We start from the raw sequence: 19,274 nt of genomic DNA on the forward strand, positions 1-19,274 counted from the left end.
CTAAACTATATTTAACTTGATTGTCGAGATAAGAATCCAAATTCTTATGCTTCATGGACATAAGGGCATTCATAGTCTTATTCTGTCACACATACACGTGACTCGAAACATGCTTCTTAAGTTGTAAGAGTCAATGAATCAAGTTGTTGGCAATCAAGTTCTAAAAGAAAAAACAAATTGCTTTGAGTACAATGTCAGTACCAGTGGTGGTTTTGATCTTCAGAGGCTGCTGATGCTTCTCTATAATTCTTAAAGACTGAAATTATACAACCAGGAAGTTTTCAAGGTAAAAATTAGGAAATAGATTAAATAAAAGTATTTGAAAAAAAGAAAAAAGATAGAAGGAGTAGGCTGGATGGAATGAAGGGTTTAGCAGAACTTTTGTCTTTTTGGCTTTGCAAATTAGTTCTGCCACATAAAGAAGTCAATCGTATCCAGCCATTTTGTCTTCAAAGTAGTAAGCGGCCTACGACCAGAGATTTTCTTCGGCCAATCCTTGCTAGCATCTATAATGATTTGAGACAGCTTGTTTCCTTTTCAAACCTAAAGTAGTGCAAAGCTGTCTTTCCAATTCATTATGTCTATGTTTGGCTTGGGCAGTACTTTGAGACTCAACACTACTATAGCCAGCTTCGTTCTGGTGCCCAAATGATCAAACTTGCAGGTGAGAGAATGGCCAAGTATTTTAATACTTTAGAGGCCCACAACATTTTTTAAGACGTCAACTAATCAGATTTGCCAAATTCTTGCATGTCCATAGACAAATAATTGATTGTAGTTGATGATGGAAATCTGTCAACTTATTGGATTGATTACTTTATCAACCTTCATTCAAGCTTCTTGATCTTCTAGTGCGACAAAGAGCATGTCATTGAAACTTATAGTCCCTGCAGGTTCAACAAGCAATTTGGTTTTTGTCATGATATTCCTGGTAATCTAAAGAAAGAGCTTCACACCGGCACCTTGAAGGAAGTTATCCAGTTATGGTTTTCTTGTACTCGCTTAGGCCCTGGTTCTAAAGTAGTCATACTAGCCCACTTGTCCAAAGAAAGCCCCCTAGTTACAAAAGAGTATAATGACTAGTGGTCAAGAATTTTTAGGAACTTTTCCAGCAAGAGCACCAAGGTTACTATTATAAAAAGAACACAAGGCGTGACGAGCTGGCAACGACTCCCAAAATATCCAAGATAATAGAGGAAGATGCTTAGAAAATTTCAGCAATGAAATCCAAAGAACATGGGCCTGCTTCTTATTCTTAAAAATTGGAGGTAGGTAAAGAAGATGCTGCAAAGGTCACAACCAACAAGAAGGAGGTTCTTGCTACCTCTCAAAAGTCAAAAGAAAATTATTCTTCCAATGTTTCAGCAAAAGTGACTAAAGCAAGGGAGAGAGGTGCAAAAGAATTCTCTTCTAAAGATAAGAAACTTGGGAGAAACTTTCGAAAATTTGATAATGAACACAAAAAAGGAAGAAACTTGTAGTATCAACTAAACAGAATTTTGAAAAGGCATCAGCAAGGGTGTCGCCTACTAAAGCTTTGCTTCATCCCCAAGTTGAAGCTCCTAAGCTTTCATTTATGATTGTGAGGTTTCGTCCGTGAGGATAAAAGTGATAACGGTCCCAATCCTACCTGTTCCAGCGAGAGTAAGACCAGCCAAGATAACCATTGGAATTGACCAAAAAATGAGGCTAAAGCCTCTGATCTTGAGACGACCAATATCTCTGACTTAGAGACCATTAGCATCAACACACAGACATTTGTGGAAGGCACTCCGACTTCATTAATGCCACTGCAGGACTTGGCGAAACAAGTAAATTCCAATTTTATTTTATCATTTTATGATTTTTCTCTTCCATTTGATTGAGTTCTTCTTCTTCACCAGACTCTTTACATTATGCATAGGTGACTCCACAACTTAGTTTTGCAGATTGTAAAAGTTGAAAGTTATCTATTTGCTTGATGTTTACTGATTATTATTATTATTTATAGTCCAAATGGGGTTCTGGTCTTATTACTTTATGTTTTAGAGTCATTTGATCCCTCGATCAAGTCCTAACTAGAAATATCTTAAGAGAAGACGAGAAATCACTTAGATTTGAGGCGAAACCCTTCTCCACCATTTCAAAGTTCTTCTGCTCTAATCTAAAAAATAGATGGTCAGCTGACTGAGGAGTTAGTGTTGATTCATGCAAAGATGCTCCTCTAAAGCTGGAGTAAGGAATTGTCCACCTCACAGCCCCGAAGAGCAGTGGCTCTCTTGTTTTGCACGTATACAGAGAGAGATTCCAAAAAAAAGTACCAACGTAACATCGGAAGAAAGAGCAATCAACTACATGCTTAACTTATGCCCTAGGAATCCCTAGACACAGAAGGTAGGAGCTAATCTTTTACTAGAGGAAAAGCTGGGGAAAAGCGTAAAGCATGCGTGCTCAACTCTCGCCCTCGTCCCATCCACGAAGAGGAGGTGGGATAAAAGTCTAACTCCCTAGTGTCATAGGTTACCCTTCTATCTTCCTCCCCCGTGATGCTCCCAAAGTGATCACTATCCTTTTCTTGCTTTCTTGTTGTCTTTAATTGTTATAGAATGGCTTTATATTAAGTATAGTTGGTAGGATGAAGTAGTATAAAGCGTTAGTGGATAAAGCAAGTGTGCTAGGGATGCGAGTCAGGCGTAGTAGGTATGGATGCCTAGCATGAAAGAGCATTCTCTAGTAGCGATGCTATACCTTTGTATCTCTAACGCTTCCTGTCTATACAAAAGGTAGTAGTTAGTAGAGGTAAGACTGTCTGCCACTTTCTTTCATAACTGAGCCGTTAGTCCCGATTGGCATAAAAGTCTTTTGCGTGGGTGAAGGAGATACATTTCTGGTACTGGTGGTATTGGACAAGCTCTCAGAGAATAATCCATTTCTTTCTTATTTCTGCCTTTCTTTCCCATGATGACTAGGAATAGGAAAATCAAAATTTTCACTTTGAATTTTAGACCTCAACATCCTGCTGCTCATGGTGTTTCATGATTAGCATTGGAAATGAATGGAGAAGTGGTGGAACGTGCGAAACCACATATTAGATCACTCCAGTGTAGCACAATGCCGCTGATGCTGAGTCAGCTCCTATGTTGATAGTTATGCCCTGCTTGATCCCCCAACACGGTGGAGGTTCTGTAGCCTGTCAGGAGCACTGGGCTAACGGACGATTGAGCAACTGAAGCAAACTGCCCTACCTTACATAGGGATAGAAAGGAAAAGGTTGTGAAGGTGGCCTCATTATCCACACCTCCGATCAGATGAATGGAGGACCGATCGACCCAATTTTTCACGAGCATTAGCGGGTTTTGGAGTGCCTATCAAGGGCAATAGTGCATACTCTGGGGTGATCATCATGACCTGTACCTCATATCTTGGGACAGTGGAACGTGTAACCTGCCTATTGTTCTATTCAACTACATTTGTTCCTGTAATCCATAGCCTAACAAAATGCAACAGCGAGGGAGAACCCACCCATACAGCTAGTGGGAAAGATAGCACTACTGGCAAATACCGTCTAGTGAAAATGCCGTAGGTACGAAGCATGGTAGCCCTACGCCAAGGGAGCATAGCATAGGAAGGAAAGGGAGATCAGATGATGGATGAGCTAGGGGAGGCCGGGTCATTTGATGAAAATGGAAGGCTTTTCCCTAGTCGAGAAGGTCCTATGGAGTAAAGGGAAGTGCATGAATTCTTGGAAAAAGAGGGAGCGAGCCTATATATATAGATATATAAATAAAAAATGCAATAAAGCAAATTCAATGAATAGATAGAGTCAATGGTACAACAAACAGCACTGCCTATACACGAACTAACTTTTGAGGTTGAGTGGTCTTAATTTCACTATAGGATTTACGAATAAATGCTGGGCTGGGACACCTTGAATGGTGTGAGTCGAATGTAGACAGACTCGTACGTGCAATTTTTAAGGGGATTTGGTCGAAAGATTGATCGACACCCACCCGACTAGGGGTCTAAGAAATTAATAGAGTACAAAACTTATCTTCAAGCTTTACCTTACTCCGATCGTTCAGAGGGTGACTGCAGGGTCACTGAATGAAGTCCTCCGTTTCTTTTAGAGGAGCTACCTTACAGCGAGGCAAAGATGACTAAGTGACAAATGGAATATAGCGATGACAATAGCATGTAATAGAAAGAGATAATAGGTGGAGCCAACGACTTACTAAGACTAACCTATCTACAACTACATCTTTGAGTAGCAGTCAAACGGGGTCGTGAATGGGAGATGCTAGCGAAATGATCAGCTAGACAGAGACTAGGGATGCTTTCTTCCCACCACGTCCTTCCCTGTGTGTCAGAGATATAAAGCGAGTACACTAGAAAAGAAGGAAAAGTGGGTTGATCTATTCTATGGCGAAGCATTCGAAGCATAACTGCACACTCACATGATCTTTACTGAGAGATAGGAGCATTCAGTGGAATTAGTAAACTACACTTGCTTCTGGATAGATGTGTGGGACAGAGGGCTTGTGGTACCTACTGTCCACTCTTCCTCCTCTGCTTTGAGAATTGTGTGAATGGAGAGTGGGCAGAAGAGAAGAAGGTCCTCATATAGAGTTGCACACTGACTTGAGCAGTGCGGGAGACTAGGGAATGGGTTGAGTAAACTCCCCTGGGATTGAAAAAATAGCAGACGAAGCTTTACTTAGATAGGGCTTTGATTGGTATTGATTTTTTCTTAGTGATTGGAAAGGAGGGCGCTTGGGTATGTTATAGAAAGGAAAGGGGAGGCATCGAACGGTGAAGAGAGGTGGCTTGGTAGGAAACGAATGGGAAATTGTCAAGGATGACTTCTTTGTTGGCGAAACGAAGGCTGTCAAAGGCGCCAGTGATTCTCCAAGCCGATCTAGATTTCCAACTCCTCGAGAAATTGGTCGAGATAGATGACAACGCCTTTTTCCCCTCTTCGTTCTGGGAGGGTAATCTTCTCTTATGGCCTTCACCTTTCGCCCCGCTCGAAAATAAAGAGAACGAAACCCCTTCTGATCCATTCATTTCTGCAAGTAGGGAGGATCCAGAGCTAAGCACCCTCCCATTAAAGGCCGAGTGGCCTCGTCACACAAGCACCTAACATTCATTTTGCTCTTCCTTCGATTTGCCTCCACGAATGTGCCACCTAGGAGCCCTACTCATATTCCAAAGGCGACCAGCTTTCAATACTAGTTGTTACCTTACGCTGCCATTTTTCCAATATTATTGAATAGCATGGCCTGGGGCTAAGATAACTCAAGTGGGAGGGCCATGTTATGGGTGACCTTATTGCCCGGTTCAGAGAGCACTTGTTTATGTGATGTAAGTGAACGTGTACGAAAAAGCTATCGTAAAGTTTTGTTGTTCGTTTCATCGTTGACCATATCTATGTTTCTATAATGGCCCAAAAACACGCTTATTCTTCAGCCGTAGAGAGACTTTTGAATTGTGAGGTACCATTACGAGCTCAATATATACAAGTGTTATTTCATGAAATAACTCGAATTTCAAATCATTCACTTGCTTTAACTACTCATGCTATGGATGTGGGAGCATCAACTCCGTTCCTGTGGGCTTTTGAGGAGCGGGAGAAATTGTTGGAATTCTATGAAAGAGTCTCGGGAGCCAGGATGCATGCCAGTTTCATACGACCAGGTGGAGTGGCACAAGATCTGCCTCTTGGCTTATGTCGAGATATTGATTCCTTCACACAACAATTTGCTTCTCGCATCGACGAATTAGAAAAGATGTCAATCAGCAACTGTATCTGGAAATAATGGTTAGTGGATATTGGTATTATCACTACACATCAAGCAAAGGATTGGGCATTCAGTGGTGTAGTGTTAAGAGGTTCAAGGGTATGCTGGGATTTGCGAAGAGTAGCAACTTACGATATTCATGACCGATTGGATCCTAACATACTAATACGTACTAGAGGAGATTGCTATGATCGTTTCTGTATTCGTATCAAAGAGATGTGACAAAGTGTTCGGATCATTGTACAATGTCTTAATCAAATGCCTAGTGGCATGATCAAAGCTAATGATCTTAAGCTATGTCCTCCATCACGATGTCGAATTAAACTATCCATGGAATTGTGTGCTGTGTGAAACACAGATCATCACTGTTCTTAATCGAGACTCAAGTTAAGGTCCATCTTGGAACCTTGTGAGGTTAAAATTAAAGCATATTGAGGTTGGCGCATCTCATTGAGTGTGGAAAAGCATTGGGAACCCTAATTTGTTTCTTCGGAGCCATTTCTTTTCCCGTCCTCCCACCCTGACATAATGCTTTGCTTCTGATTGTTCAGAAGAATCAACTTATGACCCCCTTCTTCATTGATCGAGGAAAAAGGAAAGGTCTACTAGTCAGGAAGCTAGACATTAAGTAAGTGGCTTGATGAGGATAACTAAGCTGACACGCTGAAGTTTGCTTCTGGCATAAGAGGGTGGTACCTTACTGCACCGCAGGTGGATGCACGGTAGCATTCATGGTAGTACTTCTACGTCCAAGATAAGAATGAGCTTGCCGACGGACGACTACCGTCCCATTCTTGAGTGAGCTGGAGCGCAGCCCTCTTATCCACTAAACTAGCTAGAAGATATCGCTTCGAGTCGAAACCTTAAAAGAAAAGGACATGGAAATGCGACGACATAGGAACCATGGGACCCCCTATTAGTAAAGGAAAAACGAAAGTGTGCTGCTGTGCACCAGCTGAAAAAGCCCTTTCCCTTTTTAATAATAATAAATAAGGTAAGCTTCATAGCTCCAACCTAGCAAAGGGGCTTTGATGCCCTTTGTATAGGTTAGGTTGCTGGATACGGGATCCTCGTAGTAGGCTGGACCAACATCCACCCGAGGAGGGTAGTCTTAGAAACAATAGGGTGTACGTATCCCAGGTGAGCCAAGAGGTTCAAAGTGAGAGTAGATCAGAGAACGCTTCGCCTTTTCTTATCCCAGGTGAGCTAAGAGGTTCAGAGTAGGAGTAGGAGTAGTACAAAATGAGGGATTAGCATTATTGACCCAACGATAGACCACTAAGACCTTCCTTGTTGGGGCTCCACGCACTAAAAAAATGCTCTAGCGATGAGAAAGTGGCCACTAGTTACAAAGCTCCAATAAAGGAGAGGGCTAGTCAGGTACAAAGTAATTATCCCTATTTAGGGAGTTAAGGTGAAAATGGCTTGATAAATCATTCTATTCTCCATGCACCAGTCCGATTCACTTGCTTATCGTAGAGGCTATAAGTATACAGTGCTCCACAACTATGAATCATATAGTGGGTTGAAAGACAAGAGTGCCCTTCAACTTCAAGTAGGCTACTTTTTTCGAAATGCAGTTCAATATAATCATAATCGTGTATATATATATATATATATATATATATCTTCGATGCTGTCATTTCGAAATGTCCGCTTCAACCGCCCTTTCACATCCCAAAAAGAAAAGTTGGCTTGATGAGCGCAGATGAGGAGCAAGAAAACCAATAATATCTTTATTGTCCTTCTACTTAAAGGGAAAAGAGAAGCGCTTTTGCTACTGAGAAAGCGAACGGTCAACGCGAAGGTTCAAGACAGTCGAGCATTAGCGAGGCTAGATTCTCATAAGCGAGGCGCTTTGAGTTAGCGAAGTGCTGTAGTAGCACCGAAGCCCTATGTGCTATAATGCTAAACCAAGGATGCTCCGCCTTATCTATAGAAGAAGTCAATTGAGTTCTGAACAAATTAGCTCCTTGATAATAGCTCAATCTATAGATAGAAAGCTCTATGATGGGAAACTACCACGTTAGGTTTGGAGAGAGATAGGACCGGTTATATAATAAAGGGAGTAGATGCAAGCTTTTTCTTTCAATAGCCGGCCAAATGACTACAGGATCATCGGTCTACTCTACCTCAATTCACCATTTCAAACCTTATATAGAAGGTTCTTTCGTACCAACTTCTTCTACCTATACAGTAGTTGAAGCACCTAAAGGAGAATTTGGTGTCTTTCTAGTTAGTAATGGAAGCAATCGTCCCTACCATCGTAAAATAAGAGCAACCAGCTTTGCCCATTCACAAGAACTCGATTCTATGTCCAAACATCACATGCCAGCAGATGTGGTCACCATCATTGGTACTCAAGATATTGTGTTTGGAGAGGTGGATAGATAGGACTACTAGTTGCTCGATCAGGACCCTAGCTTTATTGCGAGCCAAAAACAAAGATGGATTCCCCTCCCCCTTCTATCTTCAGTACTAGAGATGAACGAATTGCATACGCCCGAAATTTAGATCGAAGAATTGTTGGGGTCTTGGAATTTCATGAACGCGGAGCCAACGAGTTCAGTCGAACAGCGTATATAGTAAATAGAAGCGGAAGAGCCTTTCCTTTCGTTTTAAACAACTCTACCCCAACCATATTTATTTCATAAAAATCAAGAATACACGGAAGGAGGGGGGCATGAACCTGACCTCCAAAAAGCAGTGATGCAACAAATGAATGTAATAAATGAAAGCAATAAATGAGGAAGTACTACTTCCCTATACAATAAAGAATAGCCTAAATTACAAACCTCTAAAACTGGGCAATCCATGTCTGTCGATCCGCACTATCGCCCTAATATGTCGAGGCAGTTCTAGTGGACCATACTCTAGATAGCGCCGATGATTCCAGCCTTCTGTAGCAAGAGAATCAGCAACCTGGTTGCCTTCTCTGTAGATGTGTGAAACCGTGTCTCTATCGAAGTAGATGAGGTCTCTGATCTGTCTAAGAATACCCTGAATCGACCATAGTCCTCCACCTTTGGTAATGCAGTGAATAGCCAATGTTGAATTTGCCTCGAGCCAGATAGCTGAAATCCCAAGTCCTCTGGCCAATAGAAGCCCATCTAGTATGGCTCTGAGTTCAGCATGGGCCATACGATGCTGAGAATGCCCTGATACAGTATCCTGCGTGGTCCCTAATGATGCCTCCACCACTTGCAAATCCATCTTTGACGCATCCATCAGTGTTGATCTTGTAGGATCCAACTGGTGGAGTGCGCCAAACAACCATAATAGGTGGTGGTGGGAGAGGACGGGTCAAAGAAATGCCAAAAAAGGTGTAAGTGTCACATCTCCTCGCCAATGCTCAACTCGGAATAGTCCTCCCATATAAAGAAAGGAGATCATACGGTAGACCCTCCAAATAATACGTCTGGCCACCATACGAATACCTCTATGCTTCGCATCATTCCTCTCAGTCCATAGAAACCAAAATATCAGTAGAGGAATGATAATACGAATGTGTCCACGGTAAACGTGTTGTCCAGAATACCGCCATCTCTGGAACCTCTGTCTGACCCCCTTCCCTGAAGTCATAGGTATCTGAAAGATGTCTCCAAAGTGCTACCATACCTGGTCGGAGATGCTGCTGCTCGTGAAAATATGATTGATGGTCTCAATTTCGGAACAACACTGACAACAAGAAGCCAACTGACATCCAATTCTCCTCTGAATAACAACACTACTGGAATGAGATCCTACCACAGTCTCCAGCAGAAGAATGAAATAGTGGTAGGCAAGATAGAGCTCCACAGCAGTCGATATGAGTCTTGAGGCTGGCGAACCGAATGGACTAGTTGCCATGCTGATTTGGTGGTAAAGTCACCATCCGAAGTAATTTTCCAAACAATTAGGTCTGTGGCATCTGCACATAAAGGTATCGCCCCTACCTGTTCCACCATGTGAGAAGGAAGGGCCCGTAATAATCGTCCAAAATCCCACCCAGTGTCGTCAAAAAAATCCTGTACCCTCGCAGATGTGTGCTGTCTGTGGGGGAATAGGGATGCCAACGTGGACTCGCCCATCCAACAATCATGCTAGAAGAAAATCTGACCGGTTCCAAGGTGCCAAGCAATGTGTGGAGAGGACTCTAACTCATGCCAATGGAAGCAGAAAAAAGGGATGAACATGCCATCTACCTTTCTGACCTACAGACTTGGTAAGATTGGATGTTAAAATGGACTAAGGCTTCATCCACTTATTATTATTATTTCTCTCCATCCGTCTTATTTCACTTACTAATTTATGACGGTTTGTTATCATATTCAAGTACATATGGTCTTGTAGGTTAGGATTTTAGGAAAAGAGTGGAATCGCTTTAGTTTGATACTATTTTATTGTTACGGCTTTTGTTTGTTCATGCTAAACTTTTATAACACTCTTACAAGCCCAATGGGCAAAGCCTATTTTTATGAGTTCTTATCTTTCTCTCACCAACCCTTGGTCGCCATTCTTGTCATTTCCCATGACAAAGCAGTATGGTACATGGAATGACCCCTATCTTACCTTTTAGGTGCTAAAAAACTATAAGCTTTGCAAAGAAACAAATATCCACAGGAAGTAAGAACGATAAAGTTATCAACTTTTAAAAAAAGTTCTACCAAAAGCCCTGCGAATCAACACTTTTCTTTGCGTTACCATGGCCTCTTTGAATCACACCTAAAGGCAAATGGGCAAGCAAATCTGCTTTGTGATCAATTCTTTGGATCGTGTTAATGCAAATTGTTGAGAAGTCGACTCGACAATTTAACGACCCCAAAAAGAGATGTTCTTTACAAATTGACCCCATGTACTTCGAGTTTGCTTATGTTGGCGAACCCAGTGAATGAATCAGATAATGGGTGGATCAAAGGCTGAGGTAACAACCATGCTGATCCGACTGAAGAAGTCATAACTGTGTCAACTTCGTCACTAATGATTACTCTCCTTTACCTGGTGAATCCTAAATCCTGAATCACCTATTGGCTAGTCGACAACAACGACTATACAAGGCCCAGAAGTAAGATCCACCGAACTTAAGTTGCAACTCCACTTCACTTAAGGTAGGATCCCATTTTGAGAAATCCTCTGCCTCTATCAGTCAAGCAAGATTTAGCAAAAATATATTGTTCTGAAGACTTAGCCATCATTCTGAAGACTTAACCACCATACTCTAGTGTTTCAACCAATCGCCGGTGATTTATGGAAAAAAAGGGCAAATCGATGCATATAGAATCAAATTCTTTTTTTAGACTGGGATTTCAGAATCAGTTAAGGGAGGGCAACTCGAATCAAGTGGCGCCACTATCTATCCAACCAGGATCAAACCATTGTGAAAATCTGCACTCCCTGGATCAAGCACATCAGGTACTGAACAGCTACCCTACTGTCCCTATGAAGAAATGGAAGACCCAACTTCAGCGAAGAATGCGTAATTGTGTGTATCGAAGATAAACACCACATCTTGGGTTCTCTTCACTTTCACAAACTAAATATGCTCCTGTCACACTTCCCCTATCTACCTCTCCTCATTATCTTCCTTAACAAAAGCATTTTTGCTTGCACTCTATCATGCAGTCCCCATCTGCCCGCACCTAAGACATGCACCACATTATTGTTCTTGGAAGAGCTCCCTGATGCTACTTTTGCCTTCTCCTTAAATGAAATTTAGACATAGAAGTGAACAAAAGTATATCCCTAGGATGTACACTTTGTCTAGAGAAGCTCAACCGCTTCCTCCTCCTGTACGTAAACGTTTTATCATGCACCTTTGTATTAGGAAAATTAAGAAAGGGTTATGTGGATGCAGTAGTAAATACTCCTTATCCTATCATATTTCAAAAATTATACCCTTCATGATCTGACTAAGATTATCGGCATCATAGTTTTTCATACCAAAAGCCTCCAACCGATCATAAAGGTTCTTCACCTTAATATAGTAACAAGAATTAAACTACCCCACTTCAGGCTATGTTGTTCAGTCTCCAGGCACTGACTCTTACTTGCGGTCGCATGTTCTTTAACTTTCCTCAAAGTAAGACATGCCTTTCTTAGGTCTGTAATACCCCTATATATGGAAGCATATCTTATCAGCTACAGACACTGTGATCGCATGCATAGCCCCACCAAACCAAAACAAGATGAAAATGGCTTCTTACTCGCCACATCCTCCGGTTTACCAGCAGTAATTATCCAACATTTCTGGCCCATCAAGAAGAACTTTACCTCTTCACTCCAATTTACATAATTTTTGCCATGTTACAGTGAATGGGACACAATCGACAAGCTAGACATTATTTCCCAATGCAAAAAAGGAAGACTTTTTAAGTATAACCCGATCCCAATATGTATGATAGAATCAAAGTGATTCTTACTTCAATTCAAGCATTGGATCTCATGTCTCATCTCAATTAAGAGGGGTCATGGAAAGAACAGGTTCAAAATCACGATCAATTCCTTTTGAAAATCTTGCTGCAACTACACGAGCCCTTCCCACTTGCCACAAATGACCTACGAAGAAAAAGAATCCTGGGATAAAATGAGAGGTAGCTAACCAACTTCTAGGAGAGACATAATTGATTGCATTAATCTCGATAGCTATGCCACCCATATAATTTAAAGAACCTAAAAGAGCATGAGTCATATATTCTGCGGAACGCTTTTCTTGCGAAGGTTATATGTCTTTTTTCGACTTACTCAAGTCAAATCTATTTGGACCTCTTAGAGGTTCTAACCAGGGAGCACGCAGATCCCAAAAATGCATAGTTTCTCCTCCAAAAATGACTCCTCCGATCGGGAAATGCATTAGATATTTACCTAAACCAGTAGGTCCGTAAAACTCGCTAGGATAAGCGGTATTATTGAACCAGACAAAAATACAAGCAATGCAACCAAAGATGGACAAAGCCCCTAAACTATAAGTAAGCCTCACCAAACTATATAAGAGCACGTCGAGCCCATGCGAAGGGTTTGGTTAAGATATACCAGATTCACCAAGTATACAAATAGAACCTAACCATACATGTCCTCCAATTATATCTTATAAATCGTCCACACTAAGAATCCATCCTTCCCCTCCAAAGGGCGATTATAGTAAATAACCAAATAGAATACTTAGGCTAAGGGTTAAGTTGGTAATTTTTTTTACATCTCCCCCTCCCATATCATATACGGCCCCAATATAAAGAGCCTTGAAGACTAAAAGCACCTAGACTTAACAAGATTAAGGGAATACCTAAAATTGTGGTCATTTTATTTCTATCTTTCCATACATAAATGAAGAATGGAAAAGATTCTTCAAGTGTCTCAGGTCCCAGAAGTGCATGATAAATACTATCAAAGCCCAATACTGTCGAGGAAATTAAATGAAGTATTCCAGATACAAAGTATGGAAAGGTGTCTATAACTTTCCCCCAGGACCTACCTCCCAACCTAGAGTAGCTAGATGGGGAGTCAAATTAATCCTTGTTCATACTTAGGCTTCTCTGGTAAGAAATGAGCCACTTCAAATAGGTTCATTGCTCCGACCCGAAATACGATTAACCCAGCGTGGGCTACATGAGCTCTTAGTAGTTTATCGGATAAATTAATAAGTTGACCATTCTCGGCCAACCAAGCAAAATCGATGGTTTCTTGGTCACGACCAGTTACAACTAAAGTTCCATTAAAGAGCGTTTCCACACGGTAGAACCTCCTCAGGGAATATAAGGTTTTCATGATGCTGATCTTGAGCTGCCATCCAAGCACGAATACCTTCATTTAATATAATCTTTTTGGTGTAGAAAGTCTCAAATTCAGGATCTTCTGCTACACAAATTTCTTGAGAAACGAAGTTACGGGCACATAGGTTTAGGGCCAGACCGACTACTCCAAGAGCACTCATCCATAAACCTGTTACTAGTACAAATAACATAAAGAAATGTAATCAACATTTATTAGAAAAAGCAACCCCAAAGATTTGGGACCAAAAGTGGTTAGCGTAAAATTTAATAAGTTTCTTCAGCTTAAGTTAGGTTAAAAACATGAAATGTATTTGCACCATCACCATCTTCAAATAAAGTCTTTTCTATGGTAGTACCATGAATAGCACATAGCAAAGCAGCACACAATATACTGGCAACTCCCATCATATATAATGGGTTTAGCGTCCAATTATGAAATCCTTGAAAAAAGAGGATGAATCAAAATATAGCTGCTATACCAAAATTAGGTGCAAGGAACCAACCAGACTGACCTGGTGGATAAATCAGGAATACAAAAATAAAAATAGCAATTGGACTAGAGGATGCGATTGCATTATAAGGTCACAACTGAACAGATCGAGCAAGCTCAAATTGATGTAATATGAAACCTATTAGTCCGAAAGCGCCAAGGAGGGCAACAAAAGTCCACAAATCGTCTAATTGACACCAACGAATAAAATCTCCTTGTGCTTCAGAACCCCACAATAATAATAAAGAATGCGCTAAACTATTAGTAGGAGTAGAAATTATAGCCGTTAAGAAATTACAGCCTTCCAAATAGGAATTGGCCAATCCATGGGTATACCATGAAGTTACAAAGGTTGTACCTATGACCTAACCCCCTACAGCAAAATAGGCACAAGGAAAGAGCAATAGATCGGACCAGCCTATAAAAACAAAACGGTCCCTCTATAACCAATCATCCATAATATCAAATAAATCATTTTCATCTTTGGTAAATTTACCAAGGGTTATAGTTATAGTGATCCTCCTATTCAACTACTTTGACCATTTTCGAGCACCTCATAGTATTTTCGCGACGTCTGAAGATTCGATCATTTCTCTATGATTTCTCTTGCACTGCCCCTTCCAATGGGTTTCAAAGATCAAAATCCTTTATTGGCCTATAAACTAACCTAGGGAAATCCATGAACTCAATTTGATTATTCTTTATTACTAAGCATATGAACCATGAATTGTCTTCTTATGATTTATCAATCAGATAGATGAATTCTTTGAAGGAACTTTTCAAGGAACAAGCGATCCCCTCTCTCACTACTAACTAATCCTCCAACCTACCCACCTCTTGTTCGATCAACTAATGTTATTCTTAGATCTTGTTCGTGAGATTTTTCAAAATAAAGAGATTTATAGATTGTTCTAATTTCTATGTATACTAAACTATTACAATTACATTATTTTGTTAATTTCTTTTTTAATTTTCTTTGAGTGTCTTCTTTGTTATATCTCCTTTTCCATCAGATAAATCTAAAACTCCAGAGTATATCTTCCCACGGGTCAAAGCAAAAAAGACACTTCGAATATTTTTCTATTGAGTTTAATCTCTTAGAAAGAGAGAATTTCCTATTTTTTTCCCTTAAAAAAATGAAAGTCTCTTTCTTGCATCCATTCTCCATCACACTGTCGGACAAAAATATCGGATGCAGTGATATAGAAATGTTTGGTACATGAAGCCACGATCTGATAGATATCTATCTAAATATACTTAGATAGATATAAATTCATCTTGATCTGTAATCAAAGAAAGATAATGGAAATGGCTCTTATCTTGTGACTTGGAAGAAAGGTTTCTCTGTAGAGGAAGGGAATAACAATTTATTCCCATAGAAAATCTAGGAACAAGAAGATTTAATCGGAAATATCGACAAATTCTTTCGAGGTCCAAAGAAATGAAATAAAAAATAAAGGGGGGTCCACTGTTCCAATTCCAATTTAATCTCTATCGAATTTTAATATCAGAATAGCGGATATAGTCATAATTCAATAGGTCAGGTCCACTTACTTTTTCTTTTGTTGATTTCGAATCTTTCCAATGGATTTGATTGGTATAATGTAAAATGGGGATCTTTGGTGATTCAAGAGGCGGCTTATCATTATTCATAATAATGAGAATTGACTGAAAAAATGTTCAACTTTCTAACTAGAACTACTATACTCTAACTCAGTATAATGATAACGTATTATCCAGTTAGTTACTTTTTTATTCCAAATAAAAAAAATATCTCTATTTTCTGAATACTACGGCTGCACTTTTATGAAAAAACCAAAGCCCCTTATCGGATTTGAACCGATGACTTACGCCTTACCATGGCGTTACTCTACCACTGAGTTAAAAGGGCTTATTTGATTTAATTCCCGAATGAGTCACTATGTAGATAAAATCTCTATATGTACATATATTATATACATAAGTACATGCAGTAGACTCGTAGTGGCTAGTGGCTGATTCTTGAATAATCAAATGGATTTACCTAGCAAGTCTAGGGTAAAATAAAATGAATTCAAGACCGTTTCTGATGATCAATGTCCACTTACTTAATAGATCTAGTGTACCAATTTCTCACATTCTTCTTTTGACTATGAGCATAGGTGAGGACAGGATGCAAGACGTCTCGGCTTCCTCCTTCGATTTGTCTTGCAAGTGCAGGGTAACCCTAGGCCAGATCTCTACTTCATCGACTGTGTGCTTGCCGCCCAATCCTTCCTAACTTTGTCTTCCTATAGCAAAAGTTTTCCCAGTGGCATCTCGTAAGCACCTTTGTGCTGAGCAGTCAGAGCACACAAGTGGATGTTAAACTAAAGGTGCCTCAATGGGTACCTTCTGCCTCAAACACTATTCCAGCGACTTCACTGGTCGTTAGTCTACCATTCTCAGTGTGACAAACTAGAAACTATAGTCAGAACATTGGCTTACCTTACCAATCACCTACCATGTCTCCTTTGTAAGGTCTCTCTAGACCTTCCATCCACCATCATCCTCTGTAAAGTCCAGTGTTTCATCTATCTTCATCCTCACTTGCACCTCCTTGTCAGGCCTAGCTAGGCAAACTGGTGTGCATTCTAAGTGTAAGTAAGGGCGAGGAGGCCGCTTTCTTCTAGGGTCGACTCCCTGGTTAGCTTCTTTGCTCTCTAGCTAGTAATCGTTCCTGTTCTTTCCTTCAACATCTTGTCCTGGGAGGATTGTACTTTACCCTTGAAGAATGGTCGGTATCTTCTACAGGGGTTAGTTGAGCCATCCTTTGATTCTTTCTTTTAGTAGCCCCTCCATAGAAACATTCGTCGTCACCTTCATTTCTGTAGGATTCTTTTGGTGACTTCCAATGCTTTCGCTTCTTGGGCGATTTGCTATCGATGTCGCAGCTTCTTCATCTCTTCTCATTTCTCTTATTCAATCTTTCTTTAGAATTTAGATTCAATATAAATTCTAAGAAGACCAGCCTTGCCATTGCTTATTCGATGTTCTAGGAGCTCTCTATTGCACATCGAGACAATCGACCTACCCAGGAGTTTTACACAATAATGAGGACCATTGGCACCAGCTCTCATCCATGGAGGAGGAGTTTTTGTTCTATTTATTGATCCGGTAGCTACGCTAAAAAGTAGCAGAAGGCCCGAGATCAACAATGTCTATTTCAGTTCTTCATTCACTTTAGCTTAGAGTTTGAGTCCACTAGAGGCCAGCTGCTTTACAAATCTCTTCTGCCTACTCTAGATGTTGTACTCTCAAAGCTTATAGCTTAAGAGATTCGTCTGCGAGTCTTAGGCTCCTCCTATTCTGTTAAGCCGCTACTGTGCTTGCTGCTTCTAACTCTCGATCTTCTACCTCTGGGTGTTGCTATTGTCATGCCTGGGGCCATATGCTCAAGGACTATGCCAAGAAAAAGCAAGCTAATCTCCAAAGGCAACAATCCGCCTCTGCAGCAGCTGCTACTCCTTTTGTCGGGTCTAAGACTATTGAGATGTTCGATGATGTTACAACCACTCCAGCCCCTACAGTTCTTCCTTTAGCACATGGGCCTTAGTATCTTTGGCATAGCTTATGCAGATCCTAACGGTCTCCCAGCTTGGAGGCTCCACTCCATGGACTAGACATGCCACCACTACGCTGTCTACCTTAATTGACCGCATAGGTCTTTTTGGGCCCTCTTGGATCCTTAACTCCGGTGCCTCTATTCATGCCTTGTGTTCACCCTTGCAGAAGTCACTTCTTATATTTAAAGCATATGGATCTCCACTCTTTGTATCTCACCACGAAGCCATTACCACCACTGGCCAATTTTTTGTTCTCTCTCTTTCACATATTCCTAAGTTGTCAATGAATTTTTTTCTGAGCCAGCTTACTAATCATGATAGTACTATCGCATTTTATGCTTTTTCTTGTTTCGTGTAGGATCATCATACCAACTCTCTAATTGGTTATGGTTGTAAGCGAGGAGGCTTCAATTACATGGACTATCTTCATCTGCCTTCTTCTGCTACTGGATTTGCTTATGTGAGTGTGTCTTCCTCTTCTTCTTTGGATAATCTATGACATCATTGGCTTGGTCATCTGTCTTGTGATCGTTTGAGTACTTTAGTTCATTGTGGTGTCCTAGGTAGTGCCGTTGTGTTGGAGTTATCTCCATGTATGGCCTGTAAAATGGGAAGTTGGCCCTACCTTATCCCTCTAGTATGACGTCTATTTCTGCTTCTCTTTTTTATTTAGTGCACTCTTATGTCTGGGGTCCTGCCTGATAGTGAAACCGTTACATGACATGGTCAAATATAAGAAAGTCTTGGATGCTCTCCGTTTGTACTGGGATGCTAATTGGGATTGGTAGTCTCATTAATGACAACCACTTTCTCATGAACTTGGATAGGTTGAGGTACTTTAGGCAGCTGAGCCGGGAAGATAATGTGACGACAACCATTAGAGAAAGTATCCTCCTTCTAACTGGCAAGATTAGTGTTATCACGACCTTGGTTGCATCCTCTTGCTGCTTTCTAAGGAGATACTGAAGAAGCACGCAATGGAGATGCTGAGAACTTACGATAAGGTGAAACCTTGAAAGGAATAAGGTGGAAGCAGAGTATGAAGAGTTGTCACAAAAGAGAAGGAATGGGTGAGGAATTGACACATGTAAATCCTTTAGCAAGTAGGAGAGCCATAAAATTTCAGAAGCAGTGATAGCTAACACTTTGTATTTAGCTTTTGCACTAGAGTGGACAACTGTTGGTTACTTTTTAGAGCCCCGAGAAATGAGATTGTCACAAGGTAAACGCAGAATCTAGTGGTTGAGCAACAAATTATTGGATAACCAGCCCAATCCGCATCAGAGTAACAAAGAAGTGTTGAGATAGGGTGATGAGGAAATCTAAGACCATAATATAATGGAGAGTGCCTTTCAAATACCTTAAAATGCATTTAAGAAACTGATCATGAATAGTGATGGGATTGGCCATGAACTGGCAAGCATGATTAACAGCATAGTTGAGGTTCAGCTGAGTGAGAGTGATATATTGGAGAGCCCGAACAATATTTTGATAGGCCTAAGGATTAGAGAGAGGTGCACCATCCAAAGTTGAAAGATTAGAATCGAAAGCAATTGGTGTGGCACAAGGTTTGCAACCAAGCATGTTGGTTCGACGGAATCAATCTAAAGCATATTTAGTTTGCGACAGAAGAAGGTCCAGAGGAGTCAAGTTGAGCTTCAATGCTAAGGAACTCATT

The 19,274-nt window shown here is 40.7% G+C and overlaps 1 non-coding gene across 1 annotated transcript; it reads right to left on the bottom strand.

Annotated features, from left to right (window-relative positions):
- Positions 1–15,831: 15,831 nt before the first annotated feature.
- On the bottom strand, positions 15,832–15,903 carry TRNAT-GGU. Its single transcript has one exon. It is a non-coding gene; the product is annotated as a tRNA-Thr (tRNA).
- Positions 15,904–19,274: the final 3,371 nt, after the last annotated feature.

This window comes from Olea europaea, chromosome 10 (genome assembly GCF_002742605.1).
Source record: "Olea europaea var. sylvestris chromosome 10, O_europaea_v1, whole genome shotgun sequence".
Lineage (NCBI taxonomy): Eukaryota > Viridiplantae > Streptophyta > Magnoliopsida > Lamiales > Oleaceae > Olea > Olea europaea.